The sequence below is a fragment of the Pieris napi genome, chromosome 9 (genome assembly GCF_905475465.1).
Source record: "Pieris napi chromosome 9, ilPieNapi1.2, whole genome shotgun sequence".
Lineage (NCBI taxonomy): Eukaryota > Metazoa > Arthropoda > Insecta > Lepidoptera > Pieridae > Pieris > Pieris napi.
The window spans coordinates 1,174,026-1,187,406 of NC_062242.1; the positions used below are offsets into that span (position 1 = coordinate 1,174,026).

The 13,381-nt window shown below is 31.6% G+C and overlaps 1 protein-coding gene across 5 annotated transcripts in view; it reads right to left on the minus strand.

The window, feature by feature from the left end:
* LOC125052488 (lysine-specific demethylase 3A) overlaps positions 1-13,381 on the minus strand; it is a 153,188-nt gene that overhangs the window by 69,161 nt on the left and 70,646 nt on the right. The window lies entirely within an intron of this gene.

Here is a 13,381-nt window from a genome sequence, read left to right on the forward strand (position 1 = left end):
AATTTAACTGTGCTAGTTTGCGTAAAAATTACGAACAATAATGGTATTTGAATCTCGTATTACGCTTACAAAACTATTGCTTAATATAAATAGATCAATGAACTGTAACATTAAATCGTGATCAAAGCAAATTCAATAAATAAACATCGAACGAGGCACATTCATCAACGTAGTTACAATGTCACACAGATACCCAAATAGCACCGTAAGCGTTAATGCAATCAATGCTTAGTCTTATGATTCCATTGTGTTCCACGAATCAAAGTTATCATGTAAGGGGTTTTAGCTGTAAGATTATAATTATATTAAAGGTAGTCTAATATCGACCACCATAGTGATAGGGTCTAACATCGACCAACTTAGAATAAGAGTCTCATATCGACTATTAGTTAAGAATATTAAGTGTAATTTACTTAATAAAGTTTTCCTTTTTAAAAAAACCTTTGATAACCGTCGCGATTTGACTGGCGCAGCCGGTAGGATATCCGTCGTGATCCTGTGCCTGTGAAGACTTAAAATCAGTCTGAGTATAGGGTTGCGCGTGTGTTTTTACGCATTTAACGGATATTTTACGACCAAACAAATAAGTCATTATTGATCGCGTAATTCGACGGTAAAAGGTAAAAAGTGAAAGAAGCAGAAGCAGTTATAAATAGAAGAAATGGGTTGCAGACTTATGTGAGTAAACCTCTTCGCATTCCAACCTGTCCCATTTTATTTCCGTTTGACTGTGTATTGTGTAAAATAGATTTAAGTAATTTTAAGTTGATAAAAATTTTAATTGAAAACAAAAGAAAATTATATTGAATTAGTAAGTAAGTAAAGAATATAACTTTAAACTTTTTAATTAATTGTAATAGATATTTTTTCTTAAAAATGCAAGAAATACGCACTATTCCAACTGATATTCTAAATATTATACCTAAGTTCGATGGGGAACAAAAACTATTAAATTTATTTTTAAATAAAAGTGAGTATGTCATTAGAGCCTTTAGGCCAGAACATCCGAATATAGCACAAGATATATACATATTTCATGTTATAACAAGCCGCCTTAGAGGTAAGGCAAGTCACTTGATTAGCGAGAGACAAGACATCAATAATTGGGAGGAGCTAAGAACAACTCTTATCCAACATTTCGGAGATCCTAGAACTGAAGAATGTATTTCGATTGAATTAGAAAATATTAAAATTAATCAAGGCGAGTCATATTTAAGCTTTTGTAATCGAATCCAAAGCATCCGTAGCACATTATTTTCAAAAATTAATTTAATAGAGGACGAGAATATTAAGAACGCGAAGATGAATATATATAACCACACATGTTTAAATGTTTTCCTTTTCAATTTGCCCGAAGATATGATACGCGTTGTCCGATTACATAGATGTACAACTCTAGAAGACGCGCTCAGTGTAGTAATGGAAGAAGTAAATTTCCTTAACCAATATAAATCACGGAGTGTTAATAGACAAAAATATACTCAAAATATTAATGAAAAAAATAATTTAACACAAAATAATTTTCCACAAAATAATTTTCCACAAAATAATTTACCACAAAATAATTTATCACGAAATAATTTTTCACAAAATAATTTTAATAAGTTTAATCAATTACCCCAATACCAAAATAAGCCTCCAATGAATTTCAAATTCGGAATACAATCACAACAACAACCTCAAGGATTTAAACCTAATTTCTCTAATTTTAAATTCGGTACCAACCAAAAGCAAGGGATATATAATCCTAATAATCCTAATAATCCTAATAATTCACAATTTAAGTTTGATGGTGGACCACCTCAATTTGGATACAGGCAATTCCCCCAAACAGCGAATCAACAACAATTTAAATTTGGTATCCCACAAAATCATCAACCAAAACCGGTACATAGATATGATAACGATGTATCGATGCGAACGGCGCCTCAAGCTAAGCCAAATTTTATGACACCAAGAACATCAAATAATTTATTTTATACAAATTACATGAACGACGATATGAATAACTACACAGATTACGATCATGAAACATTTTATACACACGAAGATAATTATCCCTATGAATATTATAATGTAGATTCGAACGATTTTACACCAGATAATTATTGTCAATTAGAACAAAATTCAGAAGAAGCGGTTGACACCTCAGAATCTGAAAATTTTCATACACAAGCCTCAATAACCGACAAACCGAAGTAATACAATTAAATCATCACGGTACTTTAAAGTTGCCACATATTGAAATTCCCGAAATAAATAGTAAGTTTATGATAGACACAGGTAGTTCAAGATCCTTTATAAGTCCTGAAATAGTAAATAAGTATTTGTCAGAATTTAAATATTATGAGCCATTCGAAGTCGTGAGTACACACGCACAGAGTCACCATAACGAAGTAATTTATATACCTCTCTTTAAAACTTTTTGTAGTACAGATTATCATAAATTTTATATCTATAATGTGGATAGCGATTATGGCGGTTTAATAGGATCAGACTTATTAAAACAACTTGACGCTAATATAGACATGAAAAATCAAATTTTAAAAACTCGTGACACAGAAATACCAATTATTTATAGTCCACCATTTGCCATTCATGTTGACGCACGTTCTGAAACTCGTGTTAAGGTTCCTGTTAATCTTCCTAATGGACAAGCAATATTAAATTCAATTAATTTTGGTAAAGGTATAAGAACACCATCTGCTCTTGTAAAATGCGAAAACGGTTATGCTACCACTATAATACAGAATGCAACTGATAAAAACTATAAAATTAAATTCACTAAACCTCTAATGGTTACAAGTTACAATAATTTGTGTTTTGAATATAGAGATATTTTTTACAGCCAGTATATACCATTAAGTTTTTCTAATCAAGTTAAGCATAAAACTCGTATTAAATTAAATGCTTTAGGTAAAAACGATAAAGATAATCAATCAATGGTAGTTAATGTAGATAACTCTGATAGAAATCTTGATTACTATATTCAAGAATTAACCGATTCAATAACACGATTAGGACAAAACAACCAAAGTAAAGAACCTGAAAATGATAACAGTAACTCTATGTCTTTTTCTGAAATATCTAGGTCTATTCCATCTCGAGTTAATTCCAGGTCATCATCACGTACATTAACAATAAACTCTAGTACAGATACAGCACATTCTGCTGAAGATATGGATACTGATGGCATTCCCATACTTTACGAAGCTATAGATACAAAACCAAACCAAATATTAATATACCCATGGTTTAAAAATGAACTTTCAGTTAAAATTCGTTCACATCCCAAGCAAAAGATTTTAGAGGTTCACTTACCCCTAGATAATTCCGAGTTAATAAAAAAATTTCTTAAAGAATATATTAGACCCAAAATTAAATACTTTATCTATTACGAAAATAAAGCACACCGACAATTATTCACACAAGTATTAATTTCATTATTTAGAAAAGAAACCGTAAAGCTTTATGAATGCACTGAAAGAGTAATTAATGTCACTGACGAAAAAGAACAAGAGGAAATAGTAATGAAGTATCACGTAGGCAAAACCTGTCACCGAGGTATTAAAGAAACAATTTCTCATTTAAAACGAGTTTATTTTTGGACAAATTTAGAAGAAACCGTAACCAGTTTAATAAATTCATGCGACACTTGTAAACGTATGAAATACGATCGTAGACCATTTAAACCTCAATTACAACTTACACAAACTCAATCAAGACCTTTTCAAGAATTATTTATAGATTTATTCTCCATAGAAGGAAAATATTACTTAACCATATTAGACGCATTTAGTAAGTTAGCACAAGCTTTTGAAATCCCAGATAGATCGACACCTGAAGTAGTCAGGGCACTTATAAAGTATTTTTCATTCTACGGCGTACCTACTAAAATCAGTTCAGACCCTGGTTCTGAATTCAATAATAAACTCATGAAAGACTTAATGACATTATATAAAATAGACATTCACATAGGCACCCCTAACAATCCAAACTCAATGGGATTAATAGAACGATTCCATTCCACAATTTTAGAAATATATAGACTTGCGAAATATGAACATAAATTCACAGATGCTACATCAGTGATGACTTATGCTATAATGGCTTACAATCAAACAATCCATTCAGTAACAGGTCTCACTCCGTTTGAAGTAGTATTTGGTCACACGGAAAATAACAATCAATTTAATTTAAATTTTGATAAAGAATATACTCAACAACTAGTTAGGGATCATGCAAAAAGAACTCACTACTTATACAAATACTTAACCGATAAAATAGGAACTAGGAAAGAAAAAGTTCAACAAAGTAGAGTAGGAGAAACTAATTTTGATTTAAATGAAGGTGATAATGTTTTTATTAAAGGCATAAATCGACGTAGAAGCAAGGATAAGCCCAGGTATGAAAAAGCAAAAGTTATGGGTAAAATAAAAAGAAATGTAGTATTGGTAGAAACTAGCACAAAAGATAAAAATGTTCCAATAAAAGACATAAAACGTCCCCCACAGGTTCGTCCTGCTAGTGACCCAAGCAGTAACGATCCGGGCCCTTCAACTTCAAAAGGTTGAGAAGAATCCAGGCGTTCTCCCTCTTAGAGAAGGAACCGCTATGATTACGTATGATAAGTGGATAGTAATTAAGACATTAGATATTAAACTTATTAAGGAAGAATTAGAATTTAATATGCATAGGTATATAGAACTAAATAGAATAGTAGAATTACAGTTAAATACCAGTAGCTCTTCGTTAATATACTTCAATGATGTTAAGCTTCAAGTTAATTATATGTTAAATATCACATTGAACAAATATTCAGAAATTGTACCAATTAATAGACAGAAAAGAGGACTCATTAATCCTTTGGGATCTCTAGTTAAAATGATAACAGGAAATTTGGATTACGATGATGCTATTAAATATGACAACTTAATAAAAAATGTAAAATCTCGTGAACATTCTCTGGAAAAGAAAATTACTGTTATAACCGAAATGATAAGACTTGTTGCAAACTCTACTATAAATATTACAAACAATCTCGAACAATTAAGTGATGCAATTAATAAAATTAATAAAAATATTAAAGACATTTCAATTATTTCACATGTTAACCAAATAACACATATCTATAATTCCTTCTTACATAATTTTCAAATAATTTACACAAAATTGACCGAGATTGAAAACATTTTAGCATTCAGTAGAATGGGCGTATTACATCAATCTATAATTAATACTAATGAACTCATTAATGTACTTAGAATCATAGAGAAAACAGATAAGCTGATATTTAAAGTAATTCCTGAAAATATTGTAAGAATTGAACAGTCCATGACATTGAAATCGTATTTTAAGAACAATGTTATTACTTTAGTATTAGAAATACCCTTAGTTAAGAAAGAAACTTATTTTTATTATAAAATTGTACCCTTACCTATCACCCAACCTGAAACAAACCTTACCTTAATAATATTACCCAAGTATCCTTACCTTATTGCGAAGGGGTTGAAAGCGAAATCGCTGTCGACACCATGTAAGAATATAGAAGAAGAAATATACCTCTGTGATGAGCTGCAGACCATGGTACCTGTTGAAGACACTTGTATCCTGGACCTGATGAAATATTCTCACAACGTCTCTTGCAAACAAATTCCAATAGAATTCGAAGAAATTAAAGTGGAACTTTTACAGATTAACCGATGGATAATCTACTCTAAATCACCTGTTGATCTGGTTAGAACCTGTGATAATGAAATTTTACATTACACTCTCATAAATACTTACTTATTAACCATAGAAGATAAATGCCAATATAACATTGCAAATCACAATTTAAGAATACATAGCAGTAACGGTGAGAAGCTTATATCTCAAAAGCTGCCGCTAGTAAATTTACCTGAAAATTTGAAGATCAGTATCCAGAGCAACATTAATCCTGTTAAGCTGAATGGGGTTGATTTAACCAATTTAAAAGTATTATCATACGCCCTACAAAACAGTGAAAATCAAAGTGATAGTGTAGTGAAAACCAATAGTGTCAGTTTAGGGACAATAATTCTATATGTAATTTTAATTTTAAGTCTTATATCCTTTCTGACATACAAAAAGATAAAAACATATTGTATAATATTTCAAGGCCGAAACCATCCTCCGAAAAATTGTTCTTCAGATGATTTCGAGCTTAAGGAGGGAAAAGTTACAATGTCACACAGATACCCAAATAGCACCGTAAGCGTTAATGCAATCAATGCTTAGTCTTATGATTCCATTGTGTTCCACGAATCAAAGTTATCATGTAAGGGGTTTTAGCTGTAAGATTATAATTATATTAAAGGTAGTCTAATATCGACCACCATAGTGATAGGGTCTAACATCGACCAACTTAGAATAAGAGTCTCATATCGACTATTAGTTAAGAATATTAAGTGTAATTTACTTAATAAAGTTTTCCTTTTTAAAAAAACCTTTGATAACCGTCGCGATTTGACTACGTTCTGTAGGCGTGTTTACAAACATGTACTTCTCTTTCATCATTGCAATTTGTTATACAAGAAATAGAACCATAGAATAAAACCTGATTAGCTAAACTGGCTTAAAAACTATATTTTTGAGCTTTGTATGAACATTACTTGAACGAATTTAACTAGATCAATTATAGTTTAAAACTAGCCTAACATAACCTATTTTATAGATAGCAGGGCTATAAATGTATGTATTGTTTACCAGTAGGTTAAGATTCTATGAATTGAAATTTTAAATTCATTTATTCATTTAGGTAACACAATGTACACTTATGAACGTAAATAAAGAAATACATATTAAATGCTTCTAATTTTACATTTACTGCCAGTTCTCAAATCAAGGGCGTAGAACGGGCAAGAAGAACTCGTAATAAACTCTCCGCCACTCTTTTTAATCGCCAAGTTTTTTGTTTTACACAATGTTTGTAAGAAGCTGCAACCATTACACCATGTTTTACATGATGTAAGTTATTTATAGTTCTTTGATAATAATAAAAAAAAAACAATATGAAGTACGCAATCTCGTGGGAAACAACACGCAATATATGATTACTATACCGCAGATTCACCCCCAACAATTAGGTTTATGATATAGCATTCCTAGATAAATAGACTATCTTACACAAAAATAGTTTTTGAATTTAAAGTAGTTACTAGAGTAGCACGTACAAGCAAAGTAATAGGTTTACATTTATTGTACCTAAAAATCCTTCATACATTTTTTTTTCTTATTATTTCCAAGTCTTTACGATGTACCATACAGTAGCATTTATTACAAAGATTCTCATATAGATAGAATTAATAAGAGAAGTGAAAGTGGTGTAGAAAGTAGACATGTATGACCTACGCAACTCACGAAGTGGGCCACGATACTGATTGCACAAGATAATGCTATCTTATCAAAAATATTTGATATCATAGCAAATTCCAAATAGTAACAAGATTAATAAGTTCTGAAGTCATTTAAAGCAATATTTTTTCTCATTTACGATTTTGTGTTATAATAAACGTACTAATAATTGGATAATTTTATAAATATTGTTTTATTGATAATTCTTATATTTTTTTTATAGAACAATGGGCAAGAGGATCACCTGATATTAAGTGATCACATGGACACTCTCAATGTCAGAGGGCTCGCGAATGCGTTGCTTGCCTTTTAAGAATTGATACGCTCTTTTCTTGACGGACTCTAAGTCGAAATATCTGTTATGCTATTTTACAATATAAAAAAACTTACTTTCGTTAGCATAGTATAATAAAATATTTATTTCAATTACTTATAAATAAAACTAGTTCTCAATTTTAGTCATAAGTGAAAGTGTTGAAGACAGCTACTGCCATCTAGTGGTAACGCCAAAACACATTTCGACCGTCAAAGTTAATTAAATTCTCTAGAATGGCTCATAAAAGATTGTTTCCTAAGCAAGGGGTGAAAGAGCAATTACGTCGCACCCTTGACGTCCGCACTATGGCTTAACCCGCGCGATACATCATCAAATCAAGGGATGATTTCAAACTAATGAATAACAATCCAAAAGCAAGCATTTAAAGCTGTTGATAACACTGTCATACTTCTTATAGTACTCAAAGCTTTCTAATAAAAACAACAGCTTAATTATATAAATAAATAAAAATGTGTTTATTCATAATAAACATTGCATTATGCTCTTTTAAGTAAAAAATACCTGTGTCAGGGTTCCCAGCTCTTCCACAACAAACTTAATAGCTAATTCCATATAAATAATTTTGAATGACATTTTCCACCTTTCCAAAGTGAGCTAATATTTAAGGAACCGGGAGGACTTTGACTGTATTTAGCAGCAGTAACAATTTCATTTTCCTTTAAAAGTTGTAGTTTGTTTAATGGTCATTCTTTTCGTTTTTTATGATGTACTTAATTGACTTATGTTTCTGTTTTGTTTAACAACGTAATCTGTTTTGGCTATGTATATAGGCTTTGTAATAATCTAAGTATTTTCTTTTATAATATGTATAATGTATATGTTTAAGAAATAAACAAGCTACTATTATGCGATATTACCGTAGTATATTCGCGGGTAGAAATGCTAGTACGGCCTCTATTTCTCCCCCTCGAGTTCACGTACGCTTGACACTAATGACAGCAGTGCACACGCCTGTTTAATGCCTCTACGCCTTTCATTTCAAAAGCCTTACTCGCAGAAGTTCAATTACAAAATCTTTTCATTTAAATTTCACGCCACTGTTGCCACGGAACGCAATCTTAATTATCACTAACGATTCAAACGGTCATAATCAAAATCATTAAGAAAAGTGTGTATACTAAAACAATTGCCAATGTCATTGTAAATTGTCTATTTATTAAAGATAAACCACAGTAAATATTGTTGACGGTTGACGACCAGTCATCAGTTGATCCCTTGGAGTTGCGTAGATATGTGATGTCTCTCTGGATTATCTACCGTATTGACCACGGATTGTTCAGAGGAATTATTCGGATTAACCTGCAGTTGAGTTCCATCATCGGACGTCGAGGGAGAATACGAAATTCCACTCCTATCACCTCAAAGTAACTGAGCGTACCAATTCTTAAAAGGCAACACACTTGCGAGTCTAGCAATGTACGTTTATATGAGAGGCGGTACCATTAAACATCAGGCCCTCTTGTTAAAAATTGTGTGGCGACCGTCGGGTCATAGTGAGATTTTTGAAAGAGTCCTACCACGAACTATTAATCTCGTATGCCAAAATCCAATGTATTTTTGAGTTACTAGAGTCTGAATAAGAACATCTAGTTCCCGCATCAAACCCTACGTCTGTTCATAGGTAATGATATTAAACATTCCATGGAGCCGAGCGAGTTGCTATGTTACGTTTAAAATTTATTTGGACGTTTAAAAATTTGACCTAAATTACATGTTAACGTAAACATTAGAAGATACACAAATATCCGAACATTGTTAAAACATCCGGTTAAATAACGTCTTTAATGTAATAATAGTACAAAAGGAAACATTGCAACGTTATATCTGTAGATAAAATATTACTGGGCTGTGTATTAACATACGTTTAAGACATAAAATAAACGACACATTTTATGTGTCTGTGGTTTTAGAATATCCTTATATTGTTCTATTTGAACAACTTTGTTGCATATTGTGGTTACAATTTGCATTACAGTCATCTTTAGTACAAAATGGAATTGCGGTATACAGCATGTCGCGTTAAAAAACCCATTCATCATAAAAAAATTTGCACTCAGAGAATACATGTCATGTAATGATTATAAGTTTGTAACAAAAAGAAACCGACCAAAGGAATCATATCATCATTTGATTTTGAACAGATTTCCGAAGGTTCCTCTTCTCTGGGAACCTTTATCATGGAATAGGTAATTTCATAATTTTTTATTTGAATGACAGGAATGCCAGGGTTTCTCAGGGATGCTATGGCAACACCCTTTCCAACAAAAAAAGAATCATCAAAATCGGTTTAAACCACGAAGTCATCCGGTTTTAGGTAAATTGATTTAGCACTTCTGTTAAAATATAGATGATTATTTCTCTGATAATTACAACCATACACTATAGGTAGCTAAATGAGCTATGTATTAGAGAAAATTAAGAACAAAAACCGGTTTTCAGAGTTCTGAACCATTATAATTACGTAGATATAGAAAAGGAATTACACGAACAATGAACAGCGATCATTCAATTAGGTAACGGTGAATGACAAAATAACATTACAAAAATGATAAAAAGCGAGGAAGTAATTAGGCTGCAGCCGTGACAAATCAAATTCGAGTAAGTTCCGCATCAAAAACTTTTAAACAATTTAAGTGTTTGCTGTTGAATTAATATAACTTATTAATTACAATCTTCGGACCAAAGTTCCCGAAATAAACCAATACTCCAAGGATACAAATAAAAATCCTACGAATGTTAAAGAAAATTTTGCAACTACATACTTCGTTCGTCCACCACATGCACCTCTAAATAAACGAAGAAAATACGAGTGAAGATGAATAATAACTACTTCCAGTTAACATTAAAACAACTCGACATTCATTAAATCCCACACAAATGCAACCATCAATTGACGTTACTCATGTAAATGATGTAATCAAATTTGTTAAACGACCCAAGCACAGGTTGCATATCAGAGAGGGCTTCGTAGGTTCCATATTAAAGCTAGGCAGGGCCTTTGATATGCACAATAAACAAGATAGCTATTGTGAGAGTGTAGTGAACCGTAACTCACAAGTGAATACTCTCTGTACAATAGCCGTACATAAATTATGAATAGCAACTGATTGTACTCACTGCTAGAGACAAGCTAAATCGTGATCAAACATGTGTGGGATACATTGTTAATAGAACAAGAATAAATGTAGGTGTACTAAATTAGATTATTAGTTTATATTAAAATATCTGTCGATGTAGGTAATGCATAAAGATCAAACGGTTGATAAAACAGTTTTCTTATTTTAATTACAAAAGCTTGCCAACACTCGGCACATTGATACATAAAATATAAGATTGAGTCACATATAAGCAAACATAACAAACACGAAGAAAAAAATAAATACATCGATTCAAAGTGTGAGGGGAGCAACTATGGATATCCAGACCCAGCTCGTTTGTCAAGCTCTATCTGGATACCGGCGAGATTTTGGCCAAAACGCGTTCTTCTGCTATCGTCATCCATTAATTGAAACGTGTATTCAAACTCTTATTTGTATTAACAAGGTCGTTAAACTCAAATCCACAAAATATTCGGCTTTCCTAAATTACGTACTGAGAAAACGGTAGTTGTAAAAACTAAAGGAAGTTATTACTCAGTTGATTGCTTTTAAAAACAGTAAACAAGCTTTTTCCAATAAGGTCAAAGGAAGTTATTGGAAATTTCACCACGTGTAACGCCCACGCTTATTAAGGTTACATTCGCAAAATAGAAGCCGGGGCCAAAGTATAAAACAATAAAGTAATGGATAATTCTAATAGGTAAGAAAATTTAAATGTCATTATAGAGTAGCTGTACCCTTGGACTGACTTAGCTCCGGTCATTTCTCATAATACAGCTGCGATATTTGTTTCGTTATGAATTTAATTTTTTACCTTATCCAAACGGTAAACAATTGTCTTTTTAATAAGAATTATTATAAATTAATATTTTGCGTCATCATCGATATGACTTTTTGGAGTTGATAATGATGGGCAAAATTCAAAGTAAGAGACTGGCTGATAGAAGTCAAGGTTCCTGAGTGGAACGTGGACCATCATCACATCCGCTGAGGAGTTTTTTAAACTAGCAAAAGATACCAGGCAATTTAAGGTGTTAAAAGTAATAAAGTGGCACCTAAAGAAGAAGATTAATTAATATGTATCCTCGATAAAGAGCCAAATACTTAAACCGATTGATTTCACTGAGCTGTAGGAAGCTAACAATGTGTTAGCTAATATTTACATTATTCCATTTTCTTATGTATTTGCCATAATGTTGTTCAACATTAGTCATGCTTTGTAACGATATACCGTACTATATTTTTATGTAAAAGTCAATTAACAAAGGTCCGTTTGATTGTATACTTATTTAGTATTTGGGGCGTGGCACAGTTTTTAAGATCTTATCAATGCGATTAATTGATAAAGCTGGATAGTTTGTTTTCGCGATCTTCACTACATGTTCGAATTGACAATAATATTTGTGTTGGAAAAGAGGAAGTATGAAACACATCTACTGTATATTAAGGCTTTAAAGAAAGAGTTAATATTATAAAAATCAATAGAGGTGAAGTTATAAATGAATATTGCATAATAAATAACGTAACCGACCTAACGTAACGTCTGACCTTTTCGATCCGCGCTGTTTACACAGATTAAGATGCATATGTAACCCTACATTCTTTCTTATATAATATAACAATGTCTGTTTACTTTTCACACAAAAACAAATACTATTATCTGTAACCAAGAGGTATTCGATTAACTCTTAAAAGAACAGAGGACTGATATATGTAAGCAGGTGTTTACGTATAAACGTAATCAATGCATACTCCGAAATGTATAGTAAACTTCTTATAAGGCTACATAACCGTGTGAATTCTGAGGCAATCCAACTTCTTGATACAACAGGAACAAGACGCCTAAAGAGAAATCAACCTTTTGAGTTAAACCTAGTGAAGTGAACATAAGTGCAAGTGCGGTATCTCAGACACACGAAAGTGTCAAAACATTATAGAACGCTGTCAATGAACATTACCTTAGTTTAAATTCGCTAGGTTTTAGAAAATTAAGTCTACATAATATTACATATTAGCCATAACTATTGTACAGGTTGTAATTCATGTAAATTCACACCCTTTTATGTAAAAAAAGTAATATTCAGCTTGTAATATTCTAATAGTATAGCAAAACTAAACCCTTACAATTTTTAGCCTAAAAAACGCATGTAGGTACACATAGGTTTTTGGTAAAGAGTATGCTATAGCTAAGCTAAATAAGGACTATATATTATTATGTACGCTAAATAGAACGTATATATTTACTTATTAAATCAATTCAATGAATCCATTAAAATATAACAATCAAACTTTTCCTTGATTTTATAGGTACTTTATTACAAATAGGAGAGACTCTTTAAAGCGTACACGTTTTACGATTCAAGGCTAATAGAATACTATTAAATTTGTCGAAGTTATTTTTACCATTGACTATAGACAATAGACAATCTATTGCCTTACATTTTCAGTGACATGACAAGGACTCTTTAGTACTGGAGCACACATTGAAATAACAATTCTTTAATTTCTTCCTTTGTTTATCATGTCATAACTTTTTTTTATTATATACAGAAGGCGTTCGTACCACTAAATG